Source organism: Euphorbia lathyris, chromosome 1, assembly GCF_963576675.1.
Source record: "Euphorbia lathyris chromosome 1, ddEupLath1.1, whole genome shotgun sequence".
NCBI classification, from domain to species: domain Eukaryota; kingdom Viridiplantae; phylum Streptophyta; class Magnoliopsida; order Malpighiales; family Euphorbiaceae; genus Euphorbia; species Euphorbia lathyris.
In genome coordinates, this window is record NC_088910.1 from 128,691,366 (window position 1) to 128,703,963 (window position 12,598).

A 12,598-nucleotide genomic window follows, 5' to 3' on the forward strand; every position below is an offset into this window, starting at 1 on the left:
TCCAATTTGAATATCAAAGCAGAAACAGCTTGCCCATTCACCAGAAACCTCCTTTAGATCTGAAGGAATAAAAAACCTCATTCAGATAAGTCTTGCAAACGGACGCTTATTCGACAATCAGAAACCTCCTTTGGATCTGAACGTGCAGGGAAGAAAGTTTGTAGATCTAATTTAAAAACCTATCTTCCTCATCAGACAGTTTGCAGATTCTTGATTTTCCATGGATAATTAAAACCAAGATTAGGGAGGGATAACATTGTGGGAAAATTCCACGATAGATACACCAATCTTCAAGTAATTTCAAGTAAAATACAGAACCTGAACAAATCAGAAACTTACTCTGAGATATGAACATGCAGGCAAGTAAATGTCCAATTTGAATATCAAAGCAGAAACAGCTTGCTCATTCACCAGAAACCTCCTTTAGATCTGAAGGAATCAAAAACCTCATTCAGATACCTCTTGCAAACGGACGCTTCTTCGACAAATCAGAAGCCTCCTTTGGATCTGAACATGAAGGGAAGAATGTTTGTAGATCTAATTTAAAAACCTATCTTCCTCATCAGACAGTTTGCAGATTATTGATTTTCCATGGATAATTAAAACCAAGATTAGGGAGGGATGACATTGTGGGAAAATTCCACGATGGATACTCCAATCTTCAAGTAATTTCCAGTAAAATACAAAACCTGAACAAATCAGAAACTTACTCTGAGATATGAACATGCAGGCAAGTAAATGTCCAATTTGAATATCAAAGCAGAAACAGCTTGCTCATTCACAAGAAACCTCATTTAGATCTGAAGGAATCAAAAACCTCATTCATATACCTCTTGCAAACGGACGCTTTTTCGACAAATGAGAAACCTCCTTTGGATCTGAACATGCAGGGAAGAAAGTTTGTAGATCTAATTTAAAAACCTATCTTCCTCATCAGACAGTTTGCAGATTATTTATTTTCCATGGATAATTAAAAGCAAGATTAGGGAGGGATAACATTGTGGGAAAATTCCACGATGGATACTCCAATCTTCAAGTAATTTCAAGTAAAATACAAAACCTGAACAAATCAGAAACTTACTCTGAGATATGAACATGCAGGCAAGTAAATGTCCAATTTGAATATCAAAGCAGAAACAGCTTGCCCATTCACCCGAAACCTCCTTTAGATCTGAAGGAATAAAAAACCTCATTCAGATAAGTCTTGCAAACGGACGCTTATTCGACAATCAGAAACCTCCTTTGGATCTGAACGTGCAGGGAAGAAAGTTTGTAGATCTAATTTAAAAACCTATCTTCCTCATCAGATAGTTTGCAGATTCTTGATTTTCCATGGATAATTAAAACCAAGATTAGGGAGGGATAATATTGTGGGAAAATTCCACGATGGATACTCCAATCTTCAAGTAATTTCAAGTAAAATACAGAACCTGAACAAATCAGAAACTTACTCTGAGATATGAACATGCAGGCAAGTAAATGTCCAATTTGAATATCAAAGCAGAAACAGCTTGCTCATTCACCAGAAACCTCCTTTAGATCTGAAGGAATCAAAAACCTCATTCAGATACCTCTTTAAAACGGACGCTTCTTCGACAGATCAGAAGCCTCCTTTGGATCTGAACATGCAGGGAAGAAAGTTTGTAGATCTAATTTAAAAACCTATCTTCCTCATCAGACAGTTTGCATATTATTTATTTTCCATGGATAATTAAAACCAAGATTAGGGAGGGATAACATTGTTGGAAAATTCCACGATGGATACTCCAATCTTCAAGTAATTTCAAGTAAAATACAGAACCTGCACAAATCAGAAACTTACTCTTAGATATGAACATGCAGGCAAGTAAATGTCCAATTTGAATATCAAAGCAGAAACAGCTTGCTTATTCACCAGAAACCTCATTTAGATCTGAAGGAATAAAAAACCTCATTCAGATACATCTTGCAAACGGATGATTCTTCGACAAATCAGAAACCTCCTTTGGATCTGAACATGCAGGGAAGAAAGTTTGTAGATCTAATTTAAAAACCTATCTTCCTCATCAGACAGTTTGCAGATTCTTGATTTTCCATGGATAATTAAAACCAAGATTAGGGAGGGATAACATTGTGGGAAAATTCCGCGATGGATACTCCAATCTTCAAGTAATTTCAAGTAAAATACAGAACCTGAACAAATCTAAAACTTACTATGACATATGAACATGCAGGCAAGTAAATGTCCAATTTGAATATCAAAGCAGAAACAGCTTGCTCATTCACCAGAAACCTCCTTTAGATCTGAAGGAATAAAAAACCTCATTCAGATACCTCTTGCAAACGGAAGCTTATTCGACAAATCAGAAACCTCCTTTGGATCTGAACATGCAGGGAATAAAGTTTATAGATCTAATTTAAAAACCTACCTTCCTCATCAGACAGTTTGCAGATTATTGATTTTCCATGGATAATTAAAACCAAGATTAGGGAGGGATAACATTGTGGGAAAACTCCACGATGGATACTCCAATCTTCAAGTAATTTCAAGTAAAATACAGAACCTGAACAAATCAGAAACTTACTCTGAGATATGAACATGCACGCAAGTAAATGTCCAATTTGAATATCAAAGCAGAAACACCTTGCTCATTCACCAGAAACCTCCTTTAGATCTGAAGGAATCAAAAACCTCATTCAGATACCTCTTGCAAACGGATGCTTCTTTGATAAATCAGAAACCTCCTTTGGATCTGAACGTGCAGGGAAGAAAGTTTGTAGATCTAATTTAAAAACCTATCTTCCTCATCAGACAGTTTGCAGATTCTTGATTTTCCATGGATAATTAAAACCAAGATTAGGGAGGGATAACATTGTGGGAAAATTCCACGATAGATACACCAATCTTCAAGTAATTTCAAGTAAAATACAGAACCTGAACAAATCAGAAACTTACTCTGAGATATGAACATGCAGGCAAGTAAATGTCCAATTTGAATATCAAAGCAGAAACAGCTTGCCCATTCACCAGAAACCTCCTTTAGATCTGAAGGAATAAAAAACCTCATTCAGATAAGTCTTGCAAACGGACGCTTATTCGACAATCAGAAACCTCCTTTGGATCTGAACGTGCAGGGAAGAAAGTTTGTAGATCTAATTTAAAAACCTATCTTCCTCATCAGACAGTTTGCAGATTCTTGATTTTCCATGGATAATTAAAACCAAGATTAGGGAGGGATAACATTGTGGGAAAATTCCACGATAGATACACCAATCTTCAAGTAATTTCAAGTAAAATACAGAACCTGAACAAATCAGAAACTTACTCTGAGATATGAACATGCAGGCAAGTAAATGTCCAATTTGAATATCAAAGCAGAAACAGCTTGCCCATTCACCAGAAACCTCCTTTAGATCTGAAGGAATAAAAAACCTCATTCAGATAAGTCTTGCAAACGGACGCTTATTCGACAATCAGAAACCTCCTTTGGATCTGAACGTGCAGGGAAGAAAGTTTGTAGATCTAATTTAAAAACCTATCTTCCTCATCAGACAGTTTGCAGATTCTTGATTTTCCATGGATAATTAAAACCAAGATTAGGGAGGGATAACATTGTGGGAAAATTCCACGATAGATACACCAATCTTCAAGTAATTTCAAGTAAAATACAGAACCTGAACAAATCAGAAACTTACTCTGAGATATGAACATGCAGGCAAGTAAATGTCCAATTTGAATATCAAAGCAGAAACAGCTTGCTCATTCACCAGAAACCTCCTTTAGATCTGAAGGAATCAAAAACCTCATTCAGATACCTCTTGCAAACGGACGCTTCTTCGACAAATCAGAAGCCTCCTTTGGATCTGAACATGAAGGGAAGAATGTTTGTAGATCTAATTTAAAAACCTATCTTCCTCATCAGACAGTTTGCAGATTATTGATTTTCCATGGATAATTAAAACCAAGATTAGGGAGGGATAACATTGTGGGAAAACTCCACGATGGATACTCCAATCTTCAAGTAATTTCAAGTAAAATACAGAACCTGAACAAATCAGAAACTTACTCTGAGATATGAACATGCAGGCAAGTAAATGTCCAATTTGAATATCAAAGCAGAAACAGCTTGCTCATTCACCAGAAACCTCCTTTAGATCTGAAGGAATCAAAAACCTCATTCAGATACCTCTTGCAAACGGATGGTTCTTCGACAAATCAGAAACCTCCTTTGGATCTGAACATGCAGGGAAGAAAGTTTGTAGATCTAATTTAAAAACCTATCTTCCTCATCAGACAGTTTGCAGATTATTTATTTTCCATTTATAATTAAAACCAAGATTAGGGAGGGATAACATTGTGGGAAAATTCCACGATGGTTACTCCAATCTTGAAGTAATTTCAAGTAAAATACAGAACCTGAACAAATCAGAAACTTACTCTGAGATATGAACATGCAGGCAAGTAAATGTCCAATTTGAATATCAAAGCAGAAACAGCTTGCTCATTCACCAGAAACCTCCTTTAGATCTGAAGGAATCAAAAACCTCATTCAGATACCTCTTGCAAACGGACGCTTCTTCGACAAATCAGAAGCCTCCTTTGGATCTGAACATGAAGGGAAGAATGTTTGTAGATCTAATTTAAAAACCTATCTTCCTCATCAGACAGTTTGCAGATTATTGATTTTCCATGGATAATTAAAACCAAGATTAGGGAGGGATAACATTGTGGGAAAACTCCACGATGGATACTCCAATCTTCAAGTAATTTCAAGTAAAATACAGAACCTGAACAAATCAGAAACTTACTCTGAGATATGAACATGCACGCAAGTAAATGTCCAATTTGAATATCAAAGCAGAAACAACTTGCTCATTCACCAGAAACCTCCTTTAGATCTGAAGGAATCAAAAACCTCATTCAGATACCTCTTGCAAACGGATGCTTCTTTGATAAATCAGAAACCTCCTTTGGATCTGAACGTGCAGGGAAGAAAGTTTGTAGATCTAATTTAAAAACCTATCTTCCTCATCAGACAGTTTGCAGATTCTTGATTTTCCATGGATAATTAAAACCAAGATTAGGGAGGGATAACATTGTGGGAAAATTCCACGATAGATACACCAATCTTCAAGTAATTTCAAGTAAAATACAGAACCTGAACAAATCAGAAACTTACTCTGAGATATGAACATGCAGGCAAGTAAATGTCCAATTTGAATATCAAAGCAGAAACAGCTTGCCCATTCACCAGAAACCTCCTTTAGATCTGAAGGAATAAAAAACCTCATTCAGATAAGTCTTGCAAACGGACGCTTATTCGACAATCAGAAACCTCCTTTGGATCTGAACGTGCAGGGAAGAAAGTTTGTAGATCTAATTTAAAAACCTATCTTCCTCATCAGACAGTTTGCAGATTCTTGATTTTCCATGGATAATTAAAACCAAGATTAGGGAGGGATAACATTGTGGGAAAATTCCACGATAGATACACCAATCTTCAAGTAATTTCAAGTAAAATACAGAACCTGAACAAATCAGAAACTTACTCTGAGATATGAACATGCAGGCAAGTAAATGTCCAATTTGAATATCAAAGCAGAAACAGCTTGCCCATTCACCAGAAACCTCCTTTAGATCTGAAGGAATAAAAAACCTCATTCAGATAAGTCTTGCAAACGGACGCTTATTCGACAATCAGAAACCTCCTTTGGATCTGAACGTGCAGGGAAGAAAGTTTGTAGATCTAATTTAAAAACCTATCTTCCTCATCAGACAGTTTGCAGATTCTTGATTTTCCATGGATAATTAAAACCAAGATTAGGGAGGGATAACATTGTGGGAAAATTCCACGATAGATACACCAATCTTCAAGTAATTTCAAGTAAAATACAGAACCTGAACAAATCAGAAACTTACTCTGAGATATGAACATGCAGGCAAGTAAATGTCCAATTTGAATATCAAAGCAGAAACAGCTTGCTCATTCACCAGAAACCTCCTTTAGATCTGAAGGAATCAAAAACCTCATTCAGATACCTCTTGCAAACGGACGCTTCTTCGACAAATCAGAAGCCTCCTTTGGATCTGAACATGAAGGGAAGAATGTTTGTAGATCTAATTTAAAAACCTATCTTCCTCATCAGACAGTTTGCAGATTATTGATTTTCCATGGATAATTAAAACCAAGATTAGGGAGGGATAACATTGTGGGAAAACTCCACGATGGATACTCCAATCTTCAAGTAATTTCAAGTAAAATACAGAACCTGAACAAATCAGAAACTTACTCTGAGATATGAACATGCAGGCAAGTAAATGTCCAATTTGAATATCAAAGCAGAAACAGCTTGCTCATTCACCAGAAACCTCCTTTAGATCTGAAGGAATCAAAAACCTCATTCAGATACCTCTTGCAAACGGATGGTTCTTCGACAAATCAGAAACCTCCTTTGGATCTGAACATGCAGGGAAGAAAGTTTGTAGATCTAATTTAAAAACCTATCTTCCTCATCAGACAGTTTGCAGATTATTTATTTTCCATTTATAATTAAAACCAAGATTAGGGAGGGATAACATTGTGGGAAAATTCCACGATGGTTACTCCAATCTTGAAGTAATTTCAAGTAAAATACAGAACCTGAACAAATCAGAAACTTACTCTGAGATATGAACATGCAGGCAAGTAAATGTCCAATTTGAATATCAAAGCAGAAACAGCTTGCTCATTCACCAGAAACCTCCTTTAGATCTGAAGGAATCAAAAACCTCATTCAGATACCTCTTGCAAACGGACGCTTCTTCGACAAATCAGAAGCCTCCTTTGGATCTGAACATGAAGGGAAGAATGTTTGTAGATCTAATTTAAAAACCTATCTTCCTCATCAGACAGTTTGCAGATTATTGATTTTCCATGGATAATTAAAACCAAGATTAGGGAGGGATAACATTGTGGGAAAACTCCACGATGGATACTCCAATCTTCAAGTAATTTCAAGTAAAATACAGAACCTGAACAAATCAGAAACTTACTCTGAGATATGAACATGCACGCAAGTAAATGTCCAATTTGAATATCAAAGCAGAAACAACTTGCTCATTCACCAGAAACCTCCTTTAGATCTGAAGGAATCAAAAACCTCATTCAGATACCTCTTGCAAACGGATGCTTCTTCGACAAATCAGAAACCTCCTTTGGATCTGAACATGCAGGGAAGAAAGTTTGTAGATATAATTTAAAAACCTATCTTCCTCATCAGACAGTTTGCAGATTATTTATTTTCCATTTATAATTAAAACCAAGATTAGGGAGGGATAACATTGTGGGAAAATTCCACGATGGTTACTCCAATCTTCAAGTCATTTCAAGTAAAATACAGAACCTGAACAAATCAGAAACTTACTCTGAGATATGAACATGCAGGCAAGTAAATGTCCAATTTGAATATCAAAGCAGAAACAGCTTGCCCATTCACCAGAAACCTCCTTTAGATCTGAAGGAATAAAAAACCTCATTCAGATAAGTCTTGCAAACGGACGCTTATTCGACAATCAGAAACCTCCTTTGGATCTGAACGTGCAGGGAAGAAAGTTTGTAGATCTAATTTAAAAACCTATCTTCCTCATCAGACAGTTTGCAGATTCTTGATTTTCCATGGATAATTAAAACCAAGATTAGGGAGGGATAACATTGTGGGAAAATTCCACGATAGATACTCCAATCTTCAAGTAATTTCAAGTAAAATACAGAACCTGAACAAATCAGAAACTTACTCTGAGATATGAACATGCAGGCAAGTAAATGTCCAATTTGAATATCAAAGCAGAAACAGCTTGCTCATTCACAAGAAACCTCATTTAGATCTGAAGGAATCAAAAACCTCATTCAGATACTTCTTGCAAACGGACGCTTCTTCGACAAATTAGAAACCTCCTTTGGATCTGAACATGCAGGGAAGAAAGTTTGTAGATGTAATTTAAAAACCTATCTTCCTCATCAGACAGTTTGCAAATTATTGATTTTCCATGGATAATTAAAACCAAGATTAGGGAGGGATAACATTGTGGGAAAATTCCACGATGGATACTCCAATCTTCAAGTAATTTCAAGTAAAATACAGAACCTGAACAAATCAGAAACTTACTCTGAGATATGAACATGCAGGCAAGTAAATGTCCAATTTGAATATCAAAGCAGAAACAGCTTGCTCATTCACCAGAAACCTCCTTTAGATCTGAAGGAATCAAAAACCTCATTCAGATACCTCTTTAAAACGGACGCTTCTTCGACAAATCAGAAGCCTCCTTTGGATCTGAACATGCAGGGAAGAAAGTTTGTAGATCGAATTTAAAAACCTATCTTCCTCATCAGACAGTTTGCAGATTATTGATTTTCCATAGATAATTAAAACCAAGATTAGGGAGGGATAACATTGTGGGAAAACTCCACGATGGATACTCCAATCTTCAAGTAATTTCAAGTAAAATACAGAACCTGAACAAATCAGAAACTTACTCTGAGATATGAACATGCAGGCAAGTAAATGTCCAATTTGAATATCAAAGCAGAAACAACTTGCTCATTCACCAGAAACCTCCTTTAGATCTGAAGGAATAAAAAACCTCATTCAGATAAGTCTTGCAAACGGACGCTTATTCGACAATCAGAAACCTCCTTTGGATCTGAACGTGCAGGGAAGAAAGTTTGTAGATCTAATTTAAAAACTTATCTTCCTCATCAGACAGTTTGCAGATTCTTGATTTTCCATGGATAATTAAAACAAAGATTAGGGAGAGATAACATTGTGGGAAAATTCCACGATAGATACTCCAATCTTCAAGTAATTTCAAGTAAAATACAGAACCTGAACAAATCAGAAACTTACTCTGAGATATGAACATGCAGGCAAGTAAATGTCCAATTTGAATATCAAAGCAGAAACAGCTTGCTCATTCACAAGAAACCTCATTTAGATCTGAAGGAATCAAAAACCTCATTCATATACTTCTTGCAAACGGACGCTTCTTCGACAAATTAGAAACCTCCTTTGGATCTGAACATGCAGGGAAGAAAGTTTGTAGATGTAATTTAAAAACCTATCTTCCTCATCAGACAGTTTGCAGATTATTGATTTCCCATGGATAATTAAAACCAAGATTAGGGAGGGATAACATTGTGGGAAAATTCCACGATGGATACTCCAATCTTCAAGTAATTTCAAGTAAAATACAGAACCTGAACAAATCAGAAACTTACTCTGAGATATGAACATGCAGGCAAGTAAATGTCCAATTTGAATATCAAAGCTGAAACATCTTGCTCATTCACCAGAAACCTCCTTTAGATCTGAAGGAATCAAAAACCTCATTCAGATACCTCTTGCAAATGGACGCTTCTTCGACAAATCAGAAACCTCCTTTAGATCTGAACATGCAGGGAAGAAAGTTTGTAGATCTAATTGAAAAACCTATCTTCCTCATCAGACAGTTTGCAGATTCTTGATTTTCCATGGATAATTAAAACCAAGATTAGGGAGGGATAACATTGTGGGAAAATTCCATGATAGATACTCCAATCTTCAAGTAATTTCAAGTAAAATACAGAACCTGAACAAATCAGAAACTTACTCTGAGATATGAACATGCAGGCAAGTAAATGTCCAATTTGAATATCAAAGCAGAAACAACTTGCTCATTCACCAGAAACCTCCTTTAGATCTGACGGAATCAAAAACCTCATTCAGACACCTCTTGGAAACGGACGCTTCTTCGACAAATCAGAAGCCTCATTTGGATCTGAACATGCAGGGAAGAAAGTTTGTAGATCTAATTTAAAAACCTATCTTCCTCATCAGACAGTTTGCAGATTATTGATTTTCCATGGATAATTAAAACCAAGATTATGGAGGGATAACATTGTGGGAAAATTCCACGATGTATACTCCAATCTTCAAGTAATTTCAAGTAAAATACAGAACCTGAACAAATCAGAAACTTACTCTGAGATATGAACATGCAGGCAAGTAAATGTCCAATTTGAATATCAAAGCAGAAACAGCTTGCTCATTCACAAGAAACCTCATTTAGATCTGAAGGAATCAAAAACCTCATTCAGATACCTCTTGCAAACGGACGCTTCTTCGACAAATCAGAAACATCCTTTGGATCTGAACATGCTGGGAAGAAAGTTTGTAGATCTAATTTAAAAACCTATCTTCCTCATCAGACAGTTTGCAGATTATTTATTTTCCATGGATAATTAAAACCAAGATTAGGGAGGGATAATATTGTGGGAAAATTCCACGATGGATACTCCAATCTTCAAGTAATTTCAAGTAAAATACAGAACCTGCACAAATCAGAAACTTACTCTGAGATATGAACATGCATGCAAGTAAATGTCCAATTTGAATATCAAAGCAAAAACAGCTTGCTCATTCACCAGAAACCTCCTTTAGATCTGAAGGAATCAAAAACCTCATTCAGATACCTCTTGCAAACGGACGCTTCTTCGACAAATCAGAAACCTCCTTTGGATCTGAACATGCAGAGAAGAAAGTTTGTAGATCTAATTTAAAAACCTATCTTCCTCATCAGACAGTTTGCAGATTATTTATTTTCCATGGATAATTAAAACCAAGATTAGGGAGGGATAATATTGTGGGAAAATTCCACGATGGATACTCCAATCTTCAAGTAATTTCAAGTAAAATACAGAACCTGCACAAATCAGAAACTTACTCTGAGATATGAACATGCATGCAAGTAAATGTCCAATTTGAATATCAAACAATCCCTAGATAGACCCCCGTTTAGCTAACAAATTGAGTAGGCCCTGTAGAGGCATCTGTTTATGGAGGAGCAGCCCCAGAAAGGGCCGATCGTGGACGTGAATATAGATGATCCCGATCTCCATGATAACATGGAAGTGAAAGCTCCACTCTAAGTTTTTTGTGAAAGATCCGATGCATCCGCAGAAGATCAATAGTCGGCAGGCGTTGGTAGTTGGTAAGCGTAGAGGGGGGTGGAATACCCAGCTGCTGCTTAGGCCTTCTTTCGCTTCGCTTATCCATACTAGAAAAGAAAGGCTTTGCATACAAACAGGAAAGATAAAGTCTGATCATGACCTCCTCTTTTATCTTCCCTTTGATAATAACAAAAGATTTTAATTTCTTCTATTATCTGTTATCTTATCGTATATAAGGAAGAGGTCTGTCTTTCTTAAATCGAGTAAGATAGTTGCAAAAACAGCTTGCTCATTCACCAGAAACCTCCTTTAGATCTGAAGGAATAAAAAACCTCATTCAGATACCTCTTGCAAACGGACGCTTCTTCGACAAATCAGAAACCTCCTTTGGATCTGAACATGCAGAGAAGAAAGTTTGTAGATCTAATTTAAAAACCTATCTTCCTCATCAGACAGTTTGCAGATTCTTGATTTTCCATGGATAATTAAAACCAAGATTAGGGAGGGATAACATTTTGGGAAAATTCCACGATGGATACTCCAATATTCAAGTAATTTCAAGTAAAATACAGAACCTGAACAAATCAGAAACTTACTCTAAGATATGAACAAGCACACAAGTAAATGTCCAATTTGAATATCAAAGCAGAAACAGCTTGCTCATTCACCAGAAACCTCCTTTAGATCTGAAGGAATCAAAAACCTCATTCAGATACCTCTTGCAAACGGACGCTTCTTCGACAAATCAGAAGCCTCCTTTGGATCTGAACATGAAGGGAAGAATGTTTGTAGATCTAATTTAAAAACCTATCTTCCTCATCAGACAGTTTGCAGATTATTGATTTTCCATGGATAATTAAAACCAAGATTAGGGAGGGATAACATTGTGGGAAAACTCCACGATGGATACTCCAATCTTCAAGTAATTTCAAGTAAAATACAGAACCTGAACAAATCAGAAACTTACTCTGAGATATGAACATGCAGGCAAGTAAATGTCCAATTTGAATATCAAAGCAGAAACAGCTTGCTCATTCACAAGAAACCTCATTTAGATCTGAAGGAATCAAAAACCTCATTCAGATACCTCTTGCAAACGGACGCTTCTTCGACAAATCAGAAACATCCTTTGGATCTGAACATGCTGGGAAGAAAGTTTGTAGATCTAATTTAAAAACCTATCTTCCTCATCAGACAGTTTGCAGATTATTTATTTTCCATGGATAATTAAAACCAAGATTAGGGAGGGATAATATTGTGGGAAAATTCCACGATGTATACTCCAATCTTCAAGTAATTTCAAGTAAAATACAGAACCTGCACAAATCAGAAACTTACTCTGAGATATGAACATGCATGCAAGTAAATGTCCAATTTGAATATCAAAGCAAAAACAGCTTGCTCATTCACCAGAAACCTCCTTTAGATCTGAAGGAATAAAAAACCTCATTCAGATACCTCTTGCAAACGGATGCTTCTTCGACAAATCAGAAACCTCCTTTGGATCTGAACATGCAGGGAAGAAAGTTTGTAGATCTAATTTAAAAACCTATCTTCCTCATCAGACAGTTTGCAGATTATTTATTTTCCATTTATAATTAAAACCAAGATTAGGGAGGGATAACATTGTGGGAAAAGTCCACGATGGTTAC